This window comes from Macaca mulatta, chromosome 15 (genome assembly GCF_049350105.2).
Source record: "Macaca mulatta isolate MMU2019108-1 chromosome 15, T2T-MMU8v2.0, whole genome shotgun sequence".
Taxonomy (NCBI): domain Eukaryota; kingdom Metazoa; phylum Chordata; class Mammalia; order Primates; family Cercopithecidae; genus Macaca; species Macaca mulatta.
This window is the reverse complement of record NC_133420.1, coordinates 85,869,585-85,897,112: the sequence shown is the minus strand read 5'-3', so window position 1 is coordinate 85,897,112 and position 27,528 is coordinate 85,869,585. Positions and strand designations below refer to the sequence as shown.

At 39.1% G+C, this 27,528-nt stretch overlaps 1 protein-coding gene across 15 annotated transcripts in view; it reads right to left on the bottom strand.

The window, feature by feature from the left end:
- MPDZ (multiple PDZ domain crumbs cell polarity complex component) overlaps positions 1-27,065 on the bottom strand; it is a 175,141-nt gene extending 148,076 nt beyond the window's left edge. For 9 of the 15 annotated variants that reach the window (XM_015117692.3, XM_015117694.3, XM_015117695.3 and 6 more), the window contains exon 1: positions 26,781-27,065. The gene's annotated coding sequence lies outside the window, so the exon portion shown is untranslated. The remainder of the gene's footprint in view (positions 1-26,780) is intronic. The other 6 variants (XM_077966634.1, XM_077966635.1, XM_077966638.1 and 3 more) reach the window with 1 other exon arrangement.
- Positions 27,066-27,528: the final 463 nt, after the last annotated feature.

Genomic DNA, 27,528 nt, shown 5'->3' with positions numbered 1-27,528 from the left:
AATTTCCAGCTCATAGCATAACTTGTAACTATGATACATTTATTCAGGATTAATGCCGAGTCAATATATTCCACATAGATAGGAATTCCAATGCCAAGCAATACATTATTTCATGAGGCCTAATATAGGGTAATATTAACAAATAAATTGGTGACTTTTTTACTCTTATTTATAAGGAGAATATAATATTCCTTCACAAAACAGCCTACTATTAGCCACCCCACCTCAGAAACAATTAACTTCTGGTAATTAAAACACAAAAATAGGCCAGGCATGGTGGCTCATGCCTGTAATCCCAGCACTTTGGGAGGCTGAGAGGGGTGGATCACGAGGTCAGGAGATCGAGACCATCCTGGCCAACATGGTGAAACTCCGTCTCTACTAAAAATACAAAAATGAGCTGGGTGTGGTAGAACATGCCTATAATCCCAGCTACTCAGGAGTCTGAGACAGGAGAATCACTTCAACCAGGGAGGCGGAGGTTGCAGTGAGCCAAGATCGTGCCACGGCATTCCAGCCTGGCAACAGAGCGAGACTCTGTCCCCTCCCAACTCCAGAAAAAAATAGGGCTGGGCATGGTGGCTCACGCCTGTAATCCCAGCAAATAACCTCAGCTCAGAAGTTCGAGATCAGCCTGGCCAACACGGTGAAACCCCGTCTCTACCAAAAATACAAAAATTAGCTGGGCGTGGTGCATGTGACTGTAGTCCCAGCTGCTCCAAGAGGCTGAACCAAGAGAATTGCCTGAATAAAGATACCCCAATATAAGGAAGCCCAGGGCTACAAAAGTATATTTAATCACCCAGGAAGAAGCATGATAGCAATAAAAAAGCATGGACTAGAGAGTCTGATGACCTGAATTTAAATTTCAACTAGCTATATGCCCTTGTTAAGTCACTTATCTTTTTCTGAATCTGAGTCTCTATTTATAAATGAATGATGTTTATAACGTTTTGAAAGGATAAAATTATACATGTTTTTGGTATGCACATGAAAAATTAATTCTAAAGATAGACAGTGTTCCTGACATACATGGGAGGTAGACCTCGGATTTAGAAGCTCACTGATTTATGGGAAGTCTGCAGAGAAAGTACAGCGTAGGCAGTTCCTAATTGAGAAAAACACTGTTGTCCGAAAGTTCATCTACAAGTCGGTTACAGTAAAATAGAATTACTTTTTCTTCCCCCAAAAATTACACAAAGGTTAAAAAAAAAAACAAAAAATAGCTCCCAGATGAGAGAGCTCTACTCTTTTGTATTTCAATGATTTTTTAAAATTACAGTTTCAGAGTTTCTTTTCTAGGCTTGGATGTCCCTAAAATAAATGCATAGCTTTTTTTGAGATTTTTCAGGGGATTTCACCATTAGCAACCCCGACAAAAACATAAGAACTTTTAAAAACTTGTTCCTTTCTGTGCCTGATATACCTGTCCTGAGGATTCAGTTCTAATTATAAACAAATTCATTTATAATCACAAAATTTTTGAGATAGATTGAGTCTACTCCCTTCAAATTGCAGCCATGAATTCCTCTTGTCACCTTTTCACCACCCTACCATTTCCTTTCCCTTTTTGCCCATTTAAATACTATATGGAAACTTAAGGATACCTGAGTGATAACAGTGGGTCATGGCCAACTGGCATGACTTAAACAAGATCCAACATGTCAGAAGAATGGCAAGTTCTGAGGGATTTTCTTTTTCTTTTTTTTTTTTTTTTTTTTGTCTGGACAATTCATGCTAAGCAGTGACAATAAGGAATCAGAGAGGCAGAAAAGAGATGAGCTATGGATATGATAAGAAGGAGATCAGCACTAATGCTGAAACAGAAGCAGAAATGATAACAGCAAACACACAGCACCTACCACATGCTGGGTACTATTCGAATCATGCTTCCAATTAAGTCTTTTAATACTTACACAATTCACTCACTTTATAAACAAGGAAAATGAGGTACAGACAGGTTAAGTAACTCTTCTAAGTCCACACCACTACTAAGTGATAGAGCAAGGATCTTAACACAAGCCATCTAGCTCCAGAGTCCACAATTTAATTTCTACAATATGCTGCCTCTAGAAAGCAGGAAGATTCGACTTCCCTGTTTCCAAGTTCAAACAGACCATGCCCTACATAAAGTGAAACCAAAGGAAGAAATAGAGACCCAAAATGAATGAAGTCTGAAATGGAATAGACTGCTGTAGATAGTCAAATCAGCCAACTGTTCAGACAAGGTATGAAAAAGTCAGAAATACATATGTTAGAAACCAGCAGTGGGTCTATCAAAGACAGATCAGGAATATTCACCATTTATGTAATGTTAATGTCCATACGTCTTTAAACAAATCACTTTTAAAATCCAAGATTTTAAGAAAAACCCTTAAGAAGCCTCTTTAAATTGATATTCAAAGTATATTCAAAAACACTGCTTTTACATTTCAAGGTACTAAATCCCTCAACACAAAGAGAATTAAGAATACACAGTATATTGTTGTAATTGTTCTATTTTATTATTAGTTGTTGTTAATCTCTTATTGAGCTTAATCTGTAAATTAAACTTTATCATAGGTATGTATTTATAAAAATAAAAAAAAAAGCATACCTCAGAGATATTGTAGGATCAGTTCCAGACCACTGCAATAAAGTGAATCTCTCAATAAAAGGGGTCACACGAATTTTTTGGTTTCCCAGTGAGTACAAAAGTTATGTTTACACTACACTGTAGTCTATTAAATGTGCAACAGCATTATGTCTAGGAAAACATTCTATACACCTTTATTAAAAAATAGTTTACTGTCAAAAAATGCTAGTGATCATCTGAGACTTCAGTGAGTCATAGTCTTTGTGCTGGTGGAGAGTCTCGCCTTTGTAGTGATGGCTGCTGACTGACGGGTGGTGGCTGCTGAAGGCTGGGGTCGCTGTGACAATTTCTGAAAATAAATCAACAACGAGCTTTGCCACATTGATTCTTCCTTTCATGAAAGATTTCTCTGTAGCATGGGATGCTGTTTGATAGCATTTTACCCACAATAGAACCTCTCAAATCCTGCTCCTACTTTATTAACGAAGATTATGTAATAGCCTCAATCCTTTTTTTCATTTCAACGATGTTCACATCTTCACCAGGCATACATTTCATCTCAAGAAACCACTTTCTTTACTCATCCATAAAAAGCAACTCCTCATTCATTCAAACTTTATCATGAGAGTACAGCAATTCAGTCACATCTTCAGACTCCATTTGAAATTCTAGTTCTCTTGCTATTTGTACCACATCTTCTGTGACTTCTTCCACTGAAGTCTTGAACCCTCAGCATTATTTGTAAGAGTTTTAGAATCAACTTCCTCCAAACTCCTGCTAATGTTGGTATTCTGACTTCCTCCCATGAATTACAAATATCTTAATGGCATCTAAATTGGTCAATCCTTTCCAGAAGGTTTTCCATTTACTTCGCCCTAATCTAGCAGAGGAATAATTAAGTACAGAAGCTATAACTTTACAAAATTTATTTTTCAATAATAAGACTTGAAAGTCAAAATTACTCTGTGGTCCAGGGACTGCAGAATGGATGTTGTGTTAGCGACATGAAAACAACATTCATCTCTTTGTAAAACTCTATCAGAGCTCTTGGATAACCAGGTGCCTTGTCAATGAGCAGTAATGTATTTTAAAAGAACCTTTTTCTGAGCAGGAGGTCTCAACAGTGGGCTTAAAGCATTCAGTAAACCATGCTATAAACAGATGTGCTGTTATCCAGGCTTTCTTTTTCCATTCACAGAGAACACAGGCACAGCTGATTTGGCATAATTCTTAAGGGTCCAAAACTTTTTGAAATGGTAAATAAGCACTGGCTTCAATTTGACATCACCAGTTGCATTAGCTCCTAATGAGAGAGTCAGTCTCTTTAAAGCTTTGAAGCCAGACTACTCCTATTTAAGTCCCTGATAGCCTCTTCTTTCAATATAAAGCTGTTCCATCTACATTAACAATCTGTTGTTTAGGGCAGCCACCTTCATTAACGATCTTAGCTAGATCTTCTGGATAGCTTTCTGAAGCCTCTACATTAGCACTTGCTGCTTCACCTTGCACTTTTATGTCATACAGATGGCTCCTTTCATTAAGCCTCATGAACCAATCTCTGCTAGCTTCCAACTTTTTTTCTGCAGCTCCCTCACCTCTCTCAGCCTTCACAGAACTGAAGAGTGTTAGGGTTTTGCTCTGTATTAGGCTTTGGCTTAAGGGAATGTTGTGGCTGATTTGATTTTCTATCCAGACCATTACAACTTTCTCCATATCAACAATAAGGCTGTTTTGCTTTACATGTGGTCACTGGAGAAGCTCTTTTAATTTCCTTCAAGACCTTTTCCTTTGCATTCACAACTTGGCCATTTGGCACAACACACCTAGCTTTCAGTCTATCTCTACTTTCAACATGCCTTCTTCACTAAAGTTAATTATTTCTAGCTTTTCATTTAAAGTGAGAGGCATGCAACTCTTCCCTTCACTTGAACACTGAACAGCCTAATTTTAATACTGCTCTGTGTCAGGGAATAGAGAAGCCTCAGAGGAGGGAAAGAGAATGGGAATGGCCAGTTGATGGAGCAGTTGGAAAATGTGCAACATTTATTAAGTTCGTCATCTTAAATGTGCAGGGCTGCAGCACCCCAAAATAATTAAAATGGTAACATCAAAGACTACTGATCACAGATCACTGTAACAGATGTAAGAATAATAAAGGGCATGAAATATTGTAAGAATTAACAAAACGTGACACACACAAAGTAAGCGCATGCTGTTGGAAAAGAAAATGGCACCAATAGACTTGCTTGACACAGTGTTGCCATAAACCATCAATTTGTTTAAAAAAATTCAGTATCTGCAAAGCACAATAAGGCAAAATTCAATAGAATAACAGGTCTGTACATATGGGGTAAGGTACTATGTTTGGTTTCAGGCAACTACTGGGGGTCTTGGAATGTATCCTCCACATTCCAAGGGGTGGGACAACTGTATTCAAACCTGGCACAGAAAAATTACCAGTTTCCCTCTAGTTGCTGTTCAGGTATCCTGCTTGTGGCTATATCACTATTTGGTCATAAAAACTGAACCTAAAATCTGTTCCAACAGCCTTAGCTTTTAGAACCACAAGACATATCAGTAATAGCTCAATGAATTCAGTATCTGTTAGGCACCAGAGTGCTAGGCAAGTGCAGTTTATCCACGCTCCATCATGCGTGTGAGGACTCTGACCACCTTGCTCCCCATAATATCCTCCAGTGCCTGACACATTATTCCAGATAACACAACAGAGAAAAGGAGAGGTCGGGGTCTTAATCAAGGTGACACAGCTAGTAAGTGGGAGAACTTGGAATTGAACCCTACTGTCCCTTATTTTAAAGCCCAAACTCTATCACACTACCCCCTATTTTCCGAACTATCTCGCAAAAATCACATGGTGAAAATATATTGTCGAATTTATAAAAAAGAAGATACAGAACAAGGTATGAAGTTGTTACACTTTGTACAGAAGAATAGGACGGCAATTGTTTAGGTAAGTAAAAACTGATGTGTGCGTGTTTATAAAAGCATAGACTATTCTGCAACTTTTTCAAAGACACTGATAGTGGGATATGGCAGGCTGAAGGACGCCGAGACAATCTTACTTTGCACTGCATTACTTTTGTGTTTTTCAAACTTTGTATCTTAATAGAGGGCTGCCAGATTTATCAAATAAAAACACAGGATGCTAATTAAATTTGAATTTCAAGTAAATGAATACTTTTTTAGTGTATGTCCCATGCCATACTTGGGACATATTTATACTAAAATCCAATCTTATTTATCTGAAATTCAAACTTAACTTGGGCATCTGCTATTTTATCTAACAATCCTACTATGTACATGCTAGCTTAGAGAAAAAAAAGACATATAAAATCATTTTACCTTTCACGCTTCCTGTAAAACTTTAACATCACGAGAGAGCTGCCTAATCCTCAATACATCTCAAAGATTTTACCTGTGACCATATGATTCTCCAGCAATTTGTTGATAACATTAGTGTCAGCAGGGGATAAAAATAAAACAGAATATTTGGTATTATTTAGAAGTAGGAACGGATTAACTGAGTAATCATTTTACTTTTCAACAAGTTGTAATGGTAACATGTAGGCACAGCTTTTACAAAGTAGAGAATCAACGTTTGAAACATAACACAAATCATTCTGCTCAATGCAGATTATATGGCAACTAACAAGTGAAAATATGTTTTATGCTAAAAATAACTCTATGTAGAGAAAATGCCCCAAATGCATACAATTTTCTAGTTATCTTAAACAATTCTGACTGAAAAAGGAATACAACATTAAAAGTGCTTGTTTCAATGGCTTGCAGCTTGTCAAAGTTGCTCAGCATCTGTTATTGCATTTAAATTTACCATTCTATCATTCATAGTTGCCGCAGCAGTACCTGAAGTTAGCAGACAAAGGCACAACTGTAGTAGTCAAATGCAAGTAGATTTTCATAAATTCAATTGTCCATAACAGCAATACTTACACTTTCAGTCATAATTCCTACTTTTGGGTAACATTACTGAACTATAGCTCTAAAAGTATAGAAATGTCACAGTACCCACCAACATCACGCAGTCATCCAACAGAAATCACTCAGCCTTTTCTTAGCATCTGTTCTTCTGAACTGCTCCCTCATTTTTATAGGCTTTGATCAAAAAAGCATTCATGAACACAATTTTTATTTTCAAGTTGACATTTATAAATCTTCCTAAATTTATTCAATGAAAATAAGATGTATTAATTCCACTTTGCCCACCAAAATGAAAGAAAATCAAGTATTAAAGAACCTTAACTTCACAACATACTTCAAATATTGATTAATATTCTTATTCTTTATTTATAAAAACTGCCATACAAATTACCTGAAATGGAAATGCAGTAGTCCCAGCTACTGGGGAGACTGAGGCAGGAGAATCACTTGAACCCAGTGCAGCCTCCGCCTCCTGGGTTCAAGTGATTCTCCTGCCTCAGTCTCCCAAGTAGCCTGAGATCGAGCCAGCACACTCCAGTCTGGGCAACAGAGCAAAAGTCTGCCTCAAAAAAGAAAAAGAAAAGAAAAGAAAATGCAGGGAAGGTCAAGAGATTAGAAAAGGACTCAAATTCTGTCATTTACTGATTCTGCAAACACACATGGGGCACTTACATGACTGGCATGTTGTCTAGTAGCAGAATTGGAGAAATGATGATACAATCTGGGAACTCACGTACAAGTGAATGAAAGGAAAAGAAATAAACAATTAAAATATAAGAACACAAAGGAGGGACACCCAAGCTGAACTGAGAAGTCAGGGAAACTTCCTGGAGTCACAGACTCCTGCACAGAGTCTTAAAGAATAGGTGGGGGAGAAGGTCTGATGAAAGAGCTCCCCACATAAACGCAAGAGTGCATGGTACCTTCTGAGCACTGCAAGTAGTTTCTTATGTAGTACCTGGATTGGGGCTGAGGAAAAACGAGAGACAGAGAAGATGAGGCTGGAGATGTGAGTAAATGCCAAATTATTCAGGGCCCTCCATACTACTCTTAAAAAGTTGACATTTGTTTTTTGTTTTGTTTGAAACGGAGTCTCGCTCTGTGGCCCAGGCTGGAGGCCACAGCGGCACAATCTCAGCTCACTGTAACCTCCGCCTCCCAGGTTCAAGCTATTCTCATGCCTCAGCCTCCCGAGTAGCTAAGATAAAAGGCCCCCGCCACCACACCCGGCCAATTTTTGTTGTTGTTGTTGTTGTTGTAATTTACTTTATTAGAGACACAGTTTTGCCATGTTGGTCAGGCTGGTCTTAAACTCCTGACCTCAAGTGATCCACCCACCTCGGCCTCCCAAAGAGCTGGGATTATAGTTGTGGCCACTGCACCCAGCCATTAAAGAGTTTAGATTTAATTAGAAGTTTATTTTGGCAAAGTGATCTTTAGAAAGATCACTCTGGCAATGGTATGGAGGACATACAAAAATCAAGAGAAGCTAGGGATAAGGAAGTCAGGTAAGAGGCATTTTCAAAACTAGAGAAACAAAGAAAAATGGGAGATAGATTAAGATTAGTTAAGAGACATAAGTACTGTGACATGGTAATATGGAGGTAAGGAAGATGAGTTTAGGATAAATCCCACCTTTCCTGCTTTGGTTATTGATGGATGGTAATACTACAAGGAACATGTCAGTGTTGTGAGACTATTCTAGAAATGTCTGCCCTAATAGAGTTTGAATAGCTGAGTATAGTACCTTACGATGTTGCTATGGAATGAACTGTGTTGCCCAAAATTCCTATGTTGAAGCCCCAACCCCGATGTGATTGATTTTGGAAACAGGTCTTTTAGGGAACAGTTAACATTAAATGAGGACATAAGGGTGGAGTCCTGATCCAACAGAATTGGTGGTCTTCTAGAAAGAAGAAGAGAGGAAAACCTGTCTCACTGTCTACATGCAAGCACTGAGAAAAGGCCACATGAGGACACAAGAAGGTAGCCATCTGCAAGCCACAGACAAAACCCTCATCAGAAGCTGAACCCTGCCAGACCTTGATCTTAGACCTTTCAACCTCCAACACCATGAAAATAAATTTCTGTTGTTTACACCTCTCTAAATAATTTGTTATGGCAGCTCAAGCTGACTAATACAGAATTCAACCTTCCCACAGGCCCTCCTCCAAGGACTATGCTATCATGTACTATGCTTCGCCCCCTTCTTCCAACCATAACCAAGGGAACCACGGCTAGGCTCCTTAATTCAAGGGAAGCCAATCTAAGTACTGACATGAAAAGCATGAATGGACTAGAGTGTCTCTTAAGAACTTAAGAAATATTCAGAGAATAAGCCAATTAATGGTAGAACAAGAGTTGAGAAGACAGAAGGCAGCTGAGTAAGAGATGAAGAAGCTAAAATGAGGTACACACAAGCCAGAGTTATGAGACAGCAAAAACAAGTCTGTTGATAGAGATAGAATACAACCGACATTAAGAGATACAGGCATTCCTTGGGAGATGCAGCACAGCCAATAAGAGGAAAATAGAGTAACTGGTCCCTACAGATGCACAATCACTGATCTCCATTTACAGTGAACTCCATTTTGCCAGAGGTATGTTGTATGAGGCTCTGTTTGCTCCATTTAAACACACCTATTCATTCAAACACACTCTGCTTTGGTATGGTACCATATCATCATATCCAAAAAAAAAAGAAACTCCTCTCAAGTACCCTTGCTTACGAAATACCCTTGTTCCTTTATTTCATTTGGGCACTGTACTTCCAATAAAGATTTGAGGGAGTTAACTAGCAAGACAATTTTAGTAGGACCACTAAATAATTAATAATCCTACAGAAGAGATAGTTACATCAGAAAAACAAAGTGCAGGGAAGCTCCTACACTTGGTGGGTGAATATAACACTATAAAGTTCTGTTTTGCTCAGAGCCTGAGAGAAGCCATTAGCTGCCACCGAATAAAACATAAATCCGCTGTTAAAACAAAGGTAGCTGACGGAGTATGGTGGCTCATGCCTGTAATCCCAGCACTTTGAGAAGCCAAGGTGAGAGGATCACTTTTAGCCAGGAGCTCAAGACCAGCCTGGCCAACAAAGTGGGACCCTGTCTCTACAAAAAAAAAAAAAAATTCTTAAAATTAGCCAGGCGTGGAGGCACATGCATGTAGTCCCAGCTACTTGGGAGGCTGAGGTAAGAAGATTATTTGAGCCCAGGAGATTGAGGCTATAGTGAGCTATCATTGTGCCACTAAACTCCAGCCTGGGCAACAGAACAAGACCCTGCCCCTAGAAAATGAAAATTAAAAATTAAAAAAAAGGAATGTGAGCTCTGACAAATTTTCATTATACAAATGAAATCTGAGTAACTGTGAACAATATTTACAAACAGTAAAAATATTTCAGACCAAAAATCTCCATTCAGGCCAGGCATGGTAGTTGATGCCTGTAATCCCAGCTTTGGGAGGGCAAGATTGGTGGATCGCTTGAGCCTAGGAGTTTGAGACCAGCCTGGGCAACATCACAAAACCCCATCTCCACAAAAAATTTAAAAAAAATTAGCCAGGAGTGGTGGTATACACCTGTAGTCCCTGCTATTCAGGAGGCTGAGGTGGGAGGATCACCTGAACCCAGGTGGTAGAGGCTGCAGTGACATGTGATCGCACCACTGCACTCCAATCTGGGCCGACAGAGAAAGACCCTGTCTCAAAAAAAAAATTATAAAAATTAAAAAGAGTTCCACTCATAGGAGGATAGAAATGTTCTTTCTTCAAACTCTACTAGAAAAATTAAGCCAAGTATACATGTTAAAACCTTAAGGTACCACTAAAAAAACAGAAGTAGATTCTACATAATATACACACCAAAATGAAAGAAGATGAACTAAAAATACTCGAGCAATTTAAAAGAGGTTAGGAATGGGAAAACAAGGAAAAAGGAGAAACCACAGTAAACAAAAAACACAAAACAAGGGCAATGAAATAAATCCAGATATCCATATTCACAATAAACAAATGGGTTAGACTCATTTTTTAAAGAACAGACTCGGAGTCCAAACCTCAACAATGAAATGGAGATTTACAGAATAAGTAGTTTATTTATATTTTAAAAATATAAAAAATAGTATATGGGCCACATAAAAATATGTATACACATACTTTCCTCATATTCAACAATGGATTAAAAGGACACATTCTAAAATGACAGTAGATGGGAGTAGACAGATGGAAGTAGTAGCCTCATATGTGGGGACTCAACGTGGGAATTTAGCTTTCTCTTTTTTTTTTTTTTTTAAAGGAAACTGTATTTTTATAACGGTTTTAAATTATGCATGTAAAAAGCAGTTGGGCTGAAATATTTATGCATAAAATAATATAATATCCACAATTTGCTTCAAAAACTTCCAGGGAAGGGACAAGGGAAATGTCTGAGACAAGAGAAGAAACAAGACTGACCATGAACTAGTGCTTGTTAAAACAGAATGATGGGTATATGAGGATTCACGACATTTATGTACATTTGAAATTTCTCATAATAACTATTACAAAAATAAGGCAGCCAATATGTGAAAATGTTAGCAATATCCAGTTTTAGAGGCTAGGACTAGAGATGATTAGTGTAATATTTTTCAAATCCTCCTTATCCTTGTTTGGCAAAAAAAAAAAAAAATTTCACCTAAAACTATAATACTAAGTTATTTGGAAAAAAATAATGTTACCATTGGTAAATTCTCCCAGAACAATAATTTATTCAGCTAGACTACTTAATTCCAGCAAAACTAAAGGAAATATTATGAAAACATTTCTTCAAAATATAATATCTCATAAGGAATCATTTTCAGTTTTACTATTAAAAACAAAGCTTCATTCTCATTTTCTGATGCTATTCTGCTTCTAATTTTACCAAGCTGTTTGAGATACAGGCCTTAGAAGCAGATACTTATTGCCCTGGATTAGTCAACTTCTCATCAGAGAGCAGGAGGGCAGGAAGTGATGAACAACTATTGCTGTTCTACTTTCGAACATATGTTCAAAAACCCCACCTTTGTGAATTATAGGGGATCCCAAGAAAGTATAAACATAAACCTGTTTCAGTTTAAATAAAACTTATTTATCTTCCATGAATATTCAAATGACAATATAATGAAGAGTCACACAATATATATAAGCTAACACTAAATTATGGAAAAAAGGCATGTTAATCCACAATTATATAAACATACACAAATCAAAATCACTACATTGACCAAGAATCCACATACTCTAAGAAAGTTTGGTGAAAATAGTATCATATCGTATTTTCCTGTTAATTTTCTAATGGAGGGGATGAAGCCTACTGAAAATGAAAATAAATATAATATGGAAATTGAATATTTTCTTACAAGTATTCTTACATAACAAATGTATTTATACCAAAAAACATGTTCATTACATTTGCTTTGGCTTTTGAAAGTTAGTTTTATTTTTAAGATTGTTGGTCTGAGGCAAAATGCTCTTTCAAACAGTATATATGTTCTTAACTTATCTGCAGATTCTCTAAAACACATAGATACACAAGTTTTATAAAGAATATTAGCAGATTCATATCCGCTTCCATAATTATGTATTTATATTTTATGATACTTTGAGTTAAATACCCTTATTTACTGCTTACACTCATCTATAAAGTTGAAAGGGGCCTCAAAAAACACATGGGTCACAGAGAAGCTAAAGCTCACTGAGAGTTGATTACGTAACAAATCAGTGGTATGTCTAGGATCAGAACCCTGGACTGCTGGACTAACTCAACCGACCCTCTGGAAGGCTAATTTTCCTTTTCTAAAAATATTTAGACCAATCAATTCTGTTTATAGCCCATTGCATTATATTTATTTCCTTCCCTATTAACCTTCACCCATAATTTAAAAAAAAACAAAAAACAAAAAAAGAGTCCAGAATACACATTAGAGAACTATGGATTCTAACACTTTCTCTCCGAACACCCATTTTGCATACTTTTCATTCATAATGTTCTCTTCATGTATCTCTGTTGGACAGGGTACCCTCCCCTCAAACTGTTAACTCACACCAAACATGGTGACTGAGGGGAAAGATTTAAGTTCTTCTCAGAATTAAGATTTGGCCTCTTCTGTTCTCTCACTCCTCAGTTAAACTCAAAGGAATTTAGGTTGTTGGGCAGAATGCCCCTGTTTGTATCACATTTTCAGTGTTAAGGGTCAAGACACAACATGCCAGGCATATTTCTTGCATAGAACCAGGCAGGGGGATTCTTCCAAGAGCTGCCCTCGCAGGTGAACACAACAATGTGTCAATGCCAAACTCCAGAGGCAGCTAGCTGCCCACAAAGCACTCACGGTAGCCACATTATTGTATTGGGGGAAACCTAAAACATGCAGAAGACTTAACTTTATGCCATAGAATTCTTCAGTGCAGTTCCTACACTGGCAACAAATTCTCCAGGGAAATTCAGGCTCTTACCTCCTGCCCTTTTCCCTGCCTGGAATGAGGCAATTCAATGAGTCCAGGTCGACTGTGTCCTGGTGCTTGTAAAAAGCATTTGGGCTTTCGCCTGTCATCCCAGCACTTTGGGACGCTAAGGCAGGCAGATCACCTGAGGTCGGGAGTTGAAGACAAGCCTGACCAATATGGAGAAACCCAGTCTCTACTAAAAATACAAAATTAGCCAGGCGTGGTGGCACATGCCTGTAACCCCAGCTACTGGGGAGGCTGAGGCAGGAGAACCACTTGAACCCAGGAGTCAGAGGTTGCTGTGAGCTGAGATTGCACCATTGCACTCCAGCCTGGGCAACAAGAGTGAAACTCCATCTCAAAAAGAAAAAACAAACTGAAAGCATTTGGTACTCAAAAGCGTACCCATGGGACCCAGAAATATAGTTGGCAGCAGGTCTCTGTTGTTAGAACCTATCAACTGCTGTCGGAGGTGATAGTACAAAAAATGTCTGTCATTTCTCAGCTGCCCTCTCACGGACAGGATCTCCATTGAGTTTGTGAGATCTTGATGACACTGGGGCAGAACAATAGGTGGCTTGTCAGTTGTGACTGAGTGGCTCCTCAGGGGAAAGTGTTAAATGATGGAGACAATATTTCCAATACAGAGAAAACTGTGGAACTAGGAGGTAGGAGAGAAGACCATAATATTACAACCATGCGCTTCAACTTATCTCCCCATCCAACTTCACGTTCTACTATTCTCCCAAGATCATTTTCTAGGACTTTCCCAACTCTTAAAATAACTCTACTTCCACAATTTCTCTATTACTGTTCCAAATGGCTTCTCCTGGAATCTTTTCTACAAAAATTATGAAAAGCGTTGTATATTATATAAACTCCTTAGGTATCACTGAGCTATAAGTACTATACATAATTAGATATTTTTATCCTTCCCCATCCATCAGCACCTCCTAAATTCAGTCAGTGGCTTTCATGACTTCCCTTTGCTGAACGTGGACAGGAACAAAGTTTACAAACTTTACTCAGGAAAGGGCAGGCTCAAATTTCTCATCAGAAGTCCTCTGGGAAGAAAACAGCATTTTGGAATAATATTTAATGTGGCTGTTTTTCTCTCCTATACTGTGCTCGTGGTAACTAGTGGTTTGATGCCTGTTGGTTCAGTTTCAACTCTGCACAGAGAAGTACAACAGATGCATGTACTGAGAAGGGCTTGTGAACAATCACATTCTCTCTCTCCCTCTCTCGGCCCATTCTTTGCAATACTTTTTGTGGAGTATTTAGCAATTCAGAACCCTTAAATTCAGCAGACAGAAGAAATCAACACTTTTTTTTTCAATTATCAATCTTAATTACTTGAAGATGTAAGAAAATTTTGTAAGCTTTTACTCTTTCCAAACATGTAACTTGTTAAGACCACATTTAATAGATTCAGTAGAGAGTCAAAGAAAATACTATAACTTTTCCAGGGTTCCCTAACTCAGACCTTTTATTAAGCCATCCCATTTTTCCAGCCATTATTAGGTGGGGTATTGAAAAGTCTATGTAATGAAATGTCAATAATTATCTGAACAGTTTCATGCAAAAGTAATCTCATTCAGCTACTCGAAGATTTGGGGTCAGAGAAAGAAGGAAGAAGGATTTAAGGAGGACAAAGGCTTAAAAGCCTTAATCAGAGGGGATGTCTACCCTGACAAGAGTCCCTAAGTAACAAACTAACTTTCCATATCATTTCACTGATGTAAAAAGGCAACTTTCTTCCTCAGGAACATATCCACCACCAAATACTCCAAGAGGCAAAACTTTCAAAATATATATTCATCACTAGAATGTCTAAAATGTAGGCTTGGTTGCAATACACAATTTAAAGCAACAATCTGTTATTTGGGGTTCTTAAAAATGCTATTCAATAACAACTAATAATAAAATTGCATTTAAGAATTGATTGCTATTGCATCTGTTATAATAATGACTTTCCCAGAAAATAAAATAGGCTACATAGGTAATTTTTTAGGTAATGAAATTGGCATCAGTTTTAGTGTTTGAAATGAAACCATTTGTTTATAATACCTTCCATATATCTTATCCCTGTTTTCTTAAACAAAACCTATGTCCTTTACAAATATGTATTTCCTTCAATCCTACCAAGAGCTCCATACTTTATACCCTCATTTTCAGGTAAGAAAATTGAGGTTCAGAAAGATAGTGTTTTCTCCTACATTCATGAAGCTTTTAAGCAACAGAGCTGTCTTACCTATGCTGTAAAGTACACAGTTTTGTGATACTTTCTTTTCCATTGCTGAAAATTAGGTGTACTTTTTACACTACTGAGGATCCCAAGATACACCCCATAGTACTTCAAAGAAGTAGAAACAAATTTGAAAATTGCAAACTACAAAATTCAGCTTATTCAAAGTAATGACACTTAAAAGTATCAATTCATCTGAGAAAAGACATGGAGAAGAATGTGTTTGATGTATGGCAAGACACAAATAACAGGGGAGGAAAGGAAGAAGAAATAATTGAGGAAGCTGAAAGGGAGAAGGGATGGAAAGATGGAATGACACTGAGATGATTTGGAAAACTCTCAGAAAATTCTTTAGCATTCACCAGGCTAACAGAATATAGAGCAAAGTGGTGTTGACTGAGGTTACAGACGCAGAGGAAGAATTGTCATTTCTCCTACCAAAGTGAAATCTGATCTCAAAGGAAGAACTTCAGCTCCCTTTTCCTTCACTCACTAAGTAGCAAAACACAGAGTCATTAAGTCTGAGTCACTTCCCTTGTGACTCAGTTGTCAAAATCCTGTAAGATAAGGTATTCAGAAGTGTTTGGAAATGGGAAGAAGTATGGAAGTATTAGACATTTATTATTAGCAACAGTATTAGCATCAGAATGGCTAATCATGTTTCCTAATTTTAAAAAATAAACAGCAAAAAGAAAATTATATACATATATATAAATATAGATATTCAGATGATACTTATAACGCATCCCAAAAAAACCACACCAATTCATCAAGTATTAAGTGAGCACTTACATATTCCTAGCCATGTGTATAGGAAGATTTAGCATGTGTATAGTAAGATTTAGCATGAAGGTACTTGCATAGGATTCTTCAATTCTCATATAAATTATTTTCATATCTAATTTTGTAGTTATGATTTTCTATTATTTTTAAGAGAACCACCCCAAATTCCATATACTTCAGGCCCCCATGTCTTTATCCACCTCTGTCACTGAAGCATATGACAAAAGAAGAATGAGGACAAGTATCTAACTTCTGAGTTCCCAATTTACTGGAAAACAGTAAGTAATTACGGGGCAACGTGATAGGTAAAGTTCTCAGTACAGAGGAATCCAATACTGCCAACATGAGTCAGAAAGAATTTGTAAGAGTTATGACAGATGAATCATCTTGAAGTATGAGCCGATCAGGAGAGTGCGGAGGAGAGCAGTAAAGGGAAAGGCATTTCTTATGAAGGGAAGGACATCTGCTAAGGCAACAAAACCATCAAGAACCCAGAGAACTTGATGACAGTGAGGCTGCAGCACTTGGGTCCAGAATGACAAGAGCTATGAAGGTAATGTTTCCATGGCCTCATTGGGGCTTTGCCCTGCAGGCATGCTGGACCATGCAGGGACACTGGGGAGGGAGTTTGGAGGGTACAGGGATTACTAAAATTTATTTTCTGATAAAACAATTCTGATAATAGTGTAAATATTTCATCAAAGAGGGAAAAGAACTAATGATAATACAACCAGATGTTAAGCTTTTAAAACAACCTAATCAAAAAAGAATGAGAGCCCAGATGAAGGCAATGGCAAGAAAACAGAGAAAAGATACAGACTCATTAATTACAGGCAATCAAAAGAACTCAGTGACCACTTGGTGACTGTTAGGGCCAGGAGGGGTGAATGAGTGACAGAAATAGAGGTTGACTCTCCCAATGATTTTAATCTGGGAAACTAGAACTGTCAGGACATCATTTAGCTGAAAGAACAAGAGCAGAAAGATAAATATATGGTTTTAGAGGAAAGAGAAATATGGTTATATTCTTTTTGGACATACTGAGCTTGAAATGCCTCTAGAAAACAGGAAATAATAGAATTTTAATTTCATGAAGGTAGGAAGTTTTGTGTTGCTGTTGTTTTCTTTTTCTCTTGGGGCTATATCCCCAGCACCATAAATAATGGTTGTGAGATAAATTAAAAATCATAGTGGAATCAATAACATTCCTGCAAGTTCCAAGATGGAACAGTGTACATATATAGATGAGCATATTATCTAAAAAAAAAAAAAAAAAAATTGTCTTGATCCTTTCTTATTCAGCTCCATACTAAACCAAAACAAATGTACCTTTGGTGTTTCTGTTAATTGAACATGCATACACACAAGAAAAAAATAAAATTTGTTCACAATAAAAAAAGTATTTTTCATAATCTGTACCAAATAATTCCTAGAGAGAACCCTGTAGTCCTCTGCCAGCAAAGAGGTGTTACTGTCTAAATCTGCTGATAAGCTTGTCGGTCACTGATAGTCTACACAGTTGAGAATATACTGAGAAAATTCAGCAAGAAATGACAATTTACATGTTGCTGGCAAGATTCCAGGTAGTTCAGATGAGGGAGAACTGCATAAAGGAATCCAAATTATTATGAACCTATCTGAACACGTACCTTAGCCATATAAGAAAAATAAGCATGGAGCAATTCGATCCCCTAATTACTAATTCACAGATAATGTAACAAGCTACACTATTTAGTTACCATACGTAATTCTATAGGATTCATTGGGGTTATCTTGATAAGTGATATTTTCTCCATGAAAGCATTTTAAAAAGGCTTATCTTTCAATTAATATGACTATTTGTTTCTTAATTAACTCATCTACTATTTAACTGCCTCCATTAACTACTTTTACTCTGGCACTCAAAGGACTAAATGTTAATATTAACAGCATAAACCAACTTTTACTTTTGTAATAATCTAGAGAGGACATCTGCTTTAAATGTAGTTTGATTTTGTTTGTCACTTCAACTAAGTGATCAGAAGGTACAGACAATATATAAACATTACAAATGACCCAAAAAAGGCTGAGTGGTTCCAGCCAACATAACAGGTTTTCATAACAGAATGAAGACATCTTGTTTCTTGATTTCATCTGACCTTATAGCTTAGCTGCATGAGGTAAAGTTGTGTTGACCAATACAGTAGCCAGGAACCACAATGAAACAAGCCACTACCCAGCACTTATACCTTGGCCAGTTCTAAAGGCAATATGATGTAAGGGTAAAAGACATAGCATATTTTGGAGAGCTTTTTTTTTTTAAGAAAGTAAAATATCTCGATAATGTTTATACTTATTATACGTTGAAATAATAATTTGAAGAAAGTGGGTTAAATAAAATATATTATTAAAATTAATTTCACTTACTTCTGCTTTTTTCTTTACTGTGGTTACAGACAACTTAAAATTACATGTGTGGCTCACATGATATTTCCACTGGCCAGAGCTGATCTAGAATGATGCAGATCATCCCCTCTCCGACTCTTGGTGTGTTTGATGATCTGAATTGCAACATATACAGAATGGCAATTATTTGAATAATTTCAGCACCAAATTACTCCTTTGTTATCCAATTCACTATATGACTATCATATAAATTTGTCACAGGAGTGACAGATAAAGCTATCAAAAATGATAAGAATTACAAAAAATATGCAAGTGGGTGAGGAATATTTAGCAAGCAGTCAAAATAAAGCATTGGGTTCAATACTGAAACTACTGTGCTGTGCTTAAACTCTTCATAAGGTAGGATACAAAAGTTTATGGAAAGCCTCAATAATCTCCTGACTTTTTACTTAATCATCTCCTATTTTCAAAATTAAATATTTTTACATCTTTTTTACAATTACCAGTAGTATTTTTTAAACTACTGACTTACGTATTTTGAAGCTCCAACATTTAAATAAGGGCATTTAAATTTTCTGTTATGTTTATCAAAATGAGGCATGAATTTAAGAAGACTGAGAAACACTGTCAAATACAAAAGTCAGACGCACACAGTTGAATCCAAAGGGGATCAGAATATGCCACTCCAAAATATGCTACTTTGGCATCAGGATTATTTTGAACTGAAGGCAAATAGGAAATGGAAGACAGGAGCACTCTCTGCCCTGGCCCTTTCTGCGTAAAAGTAGAACACAAAATTTCCTTTGTAAATGCGACATAAATGTCCATTTGTAAAGATGATCATCTCTCCCTTACCAGTGAGAACAACTTTTATTATGAAAATGATGCAAAAACCCCAAATCTATCCTCTTCTTTGGGTCTCTTTTCTGTGTAGCCCCTATGCACGTAAAATTAAAAAGATCGATTAAATGTTAATCTGTGTTTTGTTAGTTTTAATTAACAGGCCTCATTTATAGAACCTCAGAGAGTAAAGTTTTTCCTCCCTCACAAAAGCAAGAATGAATATGCACCATAAGACAATGGACAAAGTGCAGGAGAGTTCTAAATGACTTAAAAACTCTTTAATGGTATATCCATGCAATGACTACTACTACTCAGCAATGATCAGTACTAAACTATGAATACAGGCAACATGGATGAATCCCAAAATAATTACATAGTGAAAGAAGTCAGACAAAAGAGAACATACTGTATGATTCCATTTATTTAAAGCTCTAGCGAATGCAAATTAGTCTATAGTGATATAAAGCAAATGAGTAGTTTACTTGGAGATGGGAGGGGTGGGTAGAGGAAAGGATTACCAAGGTGTATGAGGAAAGTTTTGGGGGTGATGGATATGTTCACTATCTTGATTGTGGGGGATAGCTTCACAACAGCCAAAATTCAACAAATTGTATACTCTCAATATCTGCAGTTTATTGTCAATTATAACTTATACCACAATAAAACAGTTAAACAGTCCCTCCCACCTCCTTGAGAAAAGGATAGGGGCTGAACAGGTTGACTTTAGCATCCAACAGATGTTCACTGAACATCTTAATAAAGCTAGCTAGGGAGCAATAATCCAGGCCCCAGGGCCATTTCTTCTCATTTTCCTACCTCAGCCACAAAACAGAGCTAAAAATACTTTGTGACTTAGTCTAACCCAATATATAATCAATAGATTATATCAGAATGAAGAGCCGTATCCAATGCTGTAAAACAGCATAGGATAACTACATTTCCTAGCCCAGAAAACTGAATGTGATGGGAAAGGGGAGGAAGGGTCAGACAACACTCCACTGAATCATACCGATGAGGCCCCTATAGTCCCAAATTGGAATATGAGGCCAGGCGCAGTGGCTCACGCCTGTAATCCCAGCACTTTTGGAGGCTGAGGCGGGAAGATCACCTGACCTGAGGTCAGGAGTTCAAGCCCAGCCTGGCTAACATGGTGAAACCCCGTTTCTACTAAAACAAAATACAAAAGAAAATGAATGCTGTCCAGAAGAGGATTCAGGCCTGACTTATTAAAATGCAAAAACCTGGGAGACTTGTGGGGAGTGAGAAGCAGAGGAGGAAATACATAAGCTTTATGAAATTTATCTAGTAATGCCTTAGACAAAGCAGGACCTATTAAGGGGGCTGTTATGGTCTGAAAGTTTATGTTCCCCCCAAATTCATATGTTGACATCCTAACTCCCAAAGTAATGGTATTAGGGGGTGGGGCCTTTGGGAGGCAATTAGATCACAAGGGCAGAGTTCTAATGAGTGGGATTAGTGCCCTTATAAAATAGGTACCAGAGAACAGCCTTGCCCTTTCCACACCACATGAAGACACAGCAAGACATAATCATCTACGAGGCCCTCGCCATTCACAGAACCTACTAGTGCCTTGATCTGGGACTTCCCAGCCTTCAGAACTATCAGAAATAAATTTTTGTTTATAATGGACTCACTGCTTGATATCTTGTTAGAGCACCCCAAATGAACTAAAACAGGGGCCTAGCAAGGTATAAGAGAAACTGGACATATCTTAAATATACCAGAGAGGAGTTTTTAACTTGTAGAATAATCATTAATCTTTATGACTCTATCATCATGGTTTTGTTAGGTTAGTGGTATCTCATGAACACAGAAGGATAGCTTCTCATGACCATTTTCTATGACAGTTCCCTGAAGCAAAGTATCCTATGGGGCCACCTGAGTACATAATATAAAGTTATTGTGAAATTAACAATATGACTATTAACGCTTAATTTTAAGCAGAGATCAAAATTTTTAAAAATACATTCTCCACTGGTGTCCTATATGCCATGTGGTAGTGAACTGTATCATACCTCTTCAAAAGACCTGAGACATCAGTTCAAACAAACGCTATTAGTATCAACTCAAATTATATGAACGTTTAATAATCTCAGATCAGATTATGCTTACTGAGAAAGACAGCAATTGGTGAAATCTATTGATCAACAGCTCTATCTATTCATTTGTTATAACAAAATAATGTAAGTATCTTCCTTTTCAAAATATGTGTTTTGGGGATTTTCTTGTGGGAGTGGTATATGGGTGATCCAATTACAGGCAAGTTTTCTGTCTTCTTTTCACTTGTACCTTCCATACCTTTTTAAATGTGCTATTTACTAAAATAAATAATTACCTTATGTATTTTTAAAAATAAGCAACAACAGTAAGTTTTTCCTTAAGTTTTGTGTTTTTCTCTTTTTTTTAATAAGTGTTTCATTTTTCACTTTCTCCTCATACACTTATTTATAACACCTCGGATCTGCAAGTGGTTTACAAGAAAATAACAATGAATGTTGCTTTTGCAGACACAAATAAAACTAAAAGGTGGATACAGATAAGAATTCCCTAAACAAAACAAATTTAACCACTGCAGGCAGACAGGCCAGAAAAGAAAAAAAAAGCAAAAATTTGTCTCTTTTTATTTATTTATTTTTTTTTTAAACTTAGTTGGCCAGATCTGGAAGAATGGTTCTAATGGTTTCGTTAACTCAACAAATACAACTGCAACACCTAAAAAACATAAAATAAAAATAAAAAGTTTTTATTTTATGTAACATAAAATCCCTTTTATTAATCATATTTTCCCAAAAGGGGGAAACATTTCTGAAGGAAAAAAAGATTATGCCATATATTACCCCACAAAACATGTATAAGACAGTTTTTAGATCAATGGAATTTAAAGAATAAATTCTGTTGTTTTAATCAGACTCAAAAACCACTGAGATATTTACAACACAATGTTTCAGCTTTGCCAAATTTAGCGCTTTACTATTTTTAAGAACCATTAAAAGAAATATTTTAAGAAAACAAATGCTTTTATAAAACACTTCAAAAGAAAATTAATGCTCTGTCCACAAAAAGGAAGGTCATAGAGGCACAATTTCCCAATGAACACCCAGAGAAAGAAAATAAGTGGCCTCAGGCCAAAGATAAAATACCTTTGTCCTCAAATAGCAGTTTCCCTTTCTTGCCAAACATCAGATTACCCCAGTAATGATCAGACTATGCACTAGCCTCCAATATGATCTCACTGCCTCAGGGTCTCACTAGCTTACAGACTAGGTCTCTTTGAGAACCTTGTTATGGGCTAAATTATGTCTCCTAAAAATCCACAGGATATCCTAATTCCCTGTACCTCAGAATGTAACTGTACTTGGACATAAAGGTTAAATGAGGACACTAGGGGTGGGCTCTAACACAATATGACTGGTTCCCTTATAAAAAGAAATTAGGCCATAGACATACACAGAGGGAGAGTATGTGAAGAAACAGGGAGAACTCAGCCATCTACAAGCCAAAGAGAGAGGCTCGGTAGAAACCAATCCCACCAACACTTTGATTTTAGCCTTCCGGCCCCCACAACTGTGAGGAAATAAATTCCCGTGGTTTCAGCCGCCCTCCCACTCTGCGGTATTTTGTCAAGGCAGCCCTATCAAACTAATACAGATTTTGGTACCAGGAAATGGGGTGCTGCTGTAACAAACACCAAAAATGTGGAAGTGGCTTTGGAACTGGGTAACAGGTAATGGCTACAAACGTTTTAGGGTGCATGGTAGAAAAAGACCAGATTGCACTGAAGAGGTTGTTAGAAATATAGACACTAAACGTGTTTCTGGTAAAGTCTCAGAAGGAAATGTGAAACGGGTTACTGGAAAGTGGAAACTTCAAGAGATAAAATTCAGCCTATACTTCATTGCTCTCCATTAATTGCTCTTCCCCATCCAAACTTTTCCCCTGGGCACAAACCCTCTATCGCACTCCAGAAATATACAAATTGAATACGCTCTTCAGTACCCACTGCCCACTCACATCCAAGCCTCTTCCATACACCATGTCAATTTTCAAGGCAAAACCACTGACTTAAGCTCACTTCATACCAAAAATCTTTCATTTCCACCCTCTTATCTCAAGACCAAAGCCCCCTCTGTGTGTTATTTACTAACCACAATGATAAGAGCAAGTAATCCCTATACTTAACTACTTTCCTAGAATCCCTGTAACATTTTTTATGTGTAAAACCTTTCTATAATTTCTCCCATTAGATTCTTGCAACTAAGACCCTATGCTACTGGAGCAGAATCGTATTTATTCTGTGTTCTCCTCAATGCCTAACCCAATACAACAGTCTTCCTAATCCACCTATTACTACCTATTACATGAATACCTCGGATCTTCTCTGGAAACAAAGCACAGGAAGGCAATGGATTCCTCACCACTGGTTTCCTTTATTGAGAAGTAGTTATTTATCTCCTTAGTCTTATTATCCCACATGGAATCCCACTAAAATTATTTAATCACAATATATCAATGTTACCATGCTAAATATCATTTCCGAACTGTACTTATATAAATGTTCCCCTTTGTATGACACTAATTTACAAGAAAAAAATGAAACTTTTATTGTTATAAATATGGAGTTGATAATGTATGTAACAATATCAAATGAAATCCTACTTCAAGCCAAATAACTATTTTTAAAAGTACATGTAACTGTTTTGGACATATATCATCATTTATAGGCACCATCAAGCAGTCCTAAATTCACCAGGAAGTTGTCTGCTTCTTCACTTTAAAGTGTAGGATCTTTCTCTGGCAGATGTGCTATTCGCTCTACCATATTTGGGGACATTCTGGTCCAACTTTGCCTCAAAATATTTCATGAAATTCAGAGTACTTTGTATGTTTCCAAATATACAAAATGTAGCCAACCTGCAGCTCAACCTGAGAGACAAGACTATGTCGGATCTGGGATGTAATCTGGAGAAAATAATCTGCCTCTAACTCAGGATAGCTACGTTCCGGGCAATTCATTGTTCTTCTCCAGCTTTTAAATCCCTTAATCTCAATTCTAGACAATGGATTCACTTCATCATTTGTCAAGCAAAATCTCTCCATCCTAGCAGTTAAAAACTAAAAGTGGCCAACTAGGCCTAAATCCATGAAAGTTACATTTCAAGGATTTCCAAGAATCTCTCTCAATAGCTTCAACTTGTAGAAATAAACTAGACTCTGAGAACAGCTTCTATTCCTCACAGTTAGGTGCATTTAAATGCATCTGAAAAGGAAAGATGTCTTTAAGGGCCAACGAGAGCAATGTCTAGGTGATAGGACTTTGAAACACATTAAAAACTGACTAATGATCCCTCCCTTTCCAAGCCACAACCACCAGGCCCAGTCAATAAAAAGAAGTGTGGTAAAGAGACAAAACCAGAACTAGAGAAGGTACGTGAAAAGAATAAACACAGAAAGGAACAAAGGGGAAAAAAAGAAACATATGTAAGAAATAAGGTACACCATAATCTATTAGTAATACGTTGAGAATAATCTTCCTAAGTTTGTTCGTTTTGGCAAACGAGATAGGAAAGAGGAATGGAGAGTCAAAGGGTACCCAAAACTAGTTTTGCCTACGTTGCACACAAGGGCACAGGTGCATCCATCCAAAGCGCGGTATTGTATTAGAAGATCAGGTCAAAGAACTTCAAGTTTTGCTAGGTTTTTATTTATGTTTTTTATTTACTTATTTATTTATTGAGTCAGAGTCGTCTCGCTCTGTCGCCCAGGCTGGAGTGCAGTGGCATGATCTCGGCTCAATGCAACCGCCGCCTCCTGGGTGCAAGCGATTCTCCTGCCCCAGCCTCGCTAGTAGCTGGGACTACAGACGCGTGCCATCACGCCCCACTAATATTTGTATTTTTAGTAGAGACAGGGTTTCATCATGTTGGCCAGGATGGTCTTGAACTCCCGACCTCAAGTGATCCACCCACCTCGGTCTCCCAAAGTGCTGGGATTACAGGCGTGAGCCACTGCGCCTGGCCAAGTTTTGCTAGGTTTTTTAAACACTATTGTTTGCCGAAATTCCATCAAGTGCTGAGGCATACATTATACAAATTTAGATGGTTCCAACATTACAAGATGTTCACTGTAATCACTCACACCCAAATTCAACATGTAAAACTCCCAAGCCCGAAGCCATCACCTCCTCCTCGTTAGTTTTCAGATAAGGTGTTATTCTATAAAAGGTAACCTAAACCAGGAATTTCTAGGGAAACACGAAGGGGATGTTTACATCAAACTATCTACAAGGCAGGTCAAGGCAGTCTGGTCACTTATCAGATTCCTTCTCTATGACATCAAAAGAACATGGAGAAGTTTTCCTTCTAGGCTGGTGAAGTCATAGTCCTCTTATCTATCTGGTGATACCTACCAAACACTAGCCTCCAACCACAGCCCCCACTGCACAAAGACAGTGCCCATTGCCGGGGTCTTCCCAAGCAGAGCACCTCAACAGCGCCACCGCGGAGGAGAGGTCCCCGGGGACCCCCCACTCGCCCCCAGGGACTGCGCAGTGGCCTCCACCTCCCGCCGGCGCCTGGCCACTTCTCCTCCCCCGCAGTCTCCGCTTGGATTTCCATGTGACTGCAGGGAAGAATAGCCCGGCCTTTGTGCCTCTGCAAAGAATGCAAGCAAAAATGTACACCATCACCACCCGACAAACGCGCTACTCCGCAAGGCACAAAGCGTCTCCCAAACATCGCTTCCCTAGGAACATCCGGCATCCTGGGGCTGCCAAATCACAGACAAAGGCGCCCATCAGAGCGGGGGGTGAGGGCATTAAGGGAGAGACAAGACCAACATGCTCCCACCAACGGGAGCTGCGGTTAAAAGGGCATGGGCGCCAGGGGGGGGGGGACGGGGAACCGGTACCAATTAGCGGCTTGCCTTGGGGTCCCCGAGGCTAAGGCGAGAACGCAGGACCGGGAGCATTGCTGCCCACTCTCTACCGCACCCCGCGCAGCCCGGCACCGCGTAACGGCGGACAGGGCATTCGGGCGCGGCCCCGGCAGCGGAGAGCAACAGGCTCCCGCGCCCCGGAGGCCTGGTCTGCGCTCCGGACCCCCAGGCTAACACCCCACCCCCCGCCCCCCGACACCAAGACTGTGCCCCTCTGGGTCAAGGAAAAGGAAGAACTTTTAAACCTCTTAGAGTCAGCGAGAGCAAAAGAAAGGGGTAGGGGTGGCTGAAAGGTCTAGGATTATCCATCGCGGGGGTGGGAGGAGTGGAGACTTGCGAGTAGCAAAGGAAACTTCTAGACCCCATCCTTTTAAAAAGCCACAGCAGCGGCATCCGCGAAGCGCCTGGCCGCGCGGGGTGGGGCAAGCGCACCGCCCCACAGCCCGCCGCCACCCCCACCCCCGCGCGCCGAGCCCCGGGCGCCCGCGCACCTTCCCCGCCGGCGCGCGCGCAGGGCGCGGGGGCGCGCCTCGGCCTCCGGGCCTGGGCTCACGCGCCGCTTACCCGGCTCGCTGCGGCCGCCCAGGGCCGGGACGCGAGGGGGCAGAGGGCTAGGGAGCAGGGGTCGCCGGGGCCTCTGGATGCCTCGCTTCGCCCACGCTCGCTGTCTTCTGAAGTAACGGCCCGGCGAGGAGCTTCGGGATCAAAGCGCACACTCACGCGTGACTGAGAAACTTAATCCCGCGGCGGCCCGACGCCAGCCTCGCGCTCCGCCGCGCCCCCTCCCCCAGCGCGCGCCGCACTTGCGCCGACCGGGGCTGCCGCGGAGGCGGCGGCGGGGCCCAGGCTGCTGGGGCTGCCGTGACGCCTGCGACCGGCGGGGCGGCGGGCGCGCCTCGGCCAATCAGGGGACGCGGCCTAGCGGGCCGGTGCGGGATTTTAAACTCGCTCCTGGGCCGCTAGGCCTGGGGTGTGGGTAGTGGATTTATGAGGTGGTCAGATAAAATACAGACTGGCCTGTTAAATGGGAATCTCAAAAAAGGAATAATTTTAGTACAAGTATATCCCTTGCAATATTTGGGACGTACTTATACTAAAAAGTTCTTCATTGTTTATCGGAAATTCAAATTTAATGGCAGTCTTGAGTTTTTATTTGCCGATTTTGTCAACCTGCGGAAACTGATAGCCTGTTTCTGGTTCCTCAGATTTTTCTTATGTGCACTGCCCTGAGGATGCTTTCTGCATGGGTAGCTTACTAAGTGGCATAGGATGCTGATGAGAAGCGCTTTAATCAGAAAGCGGGGCGGGGGGG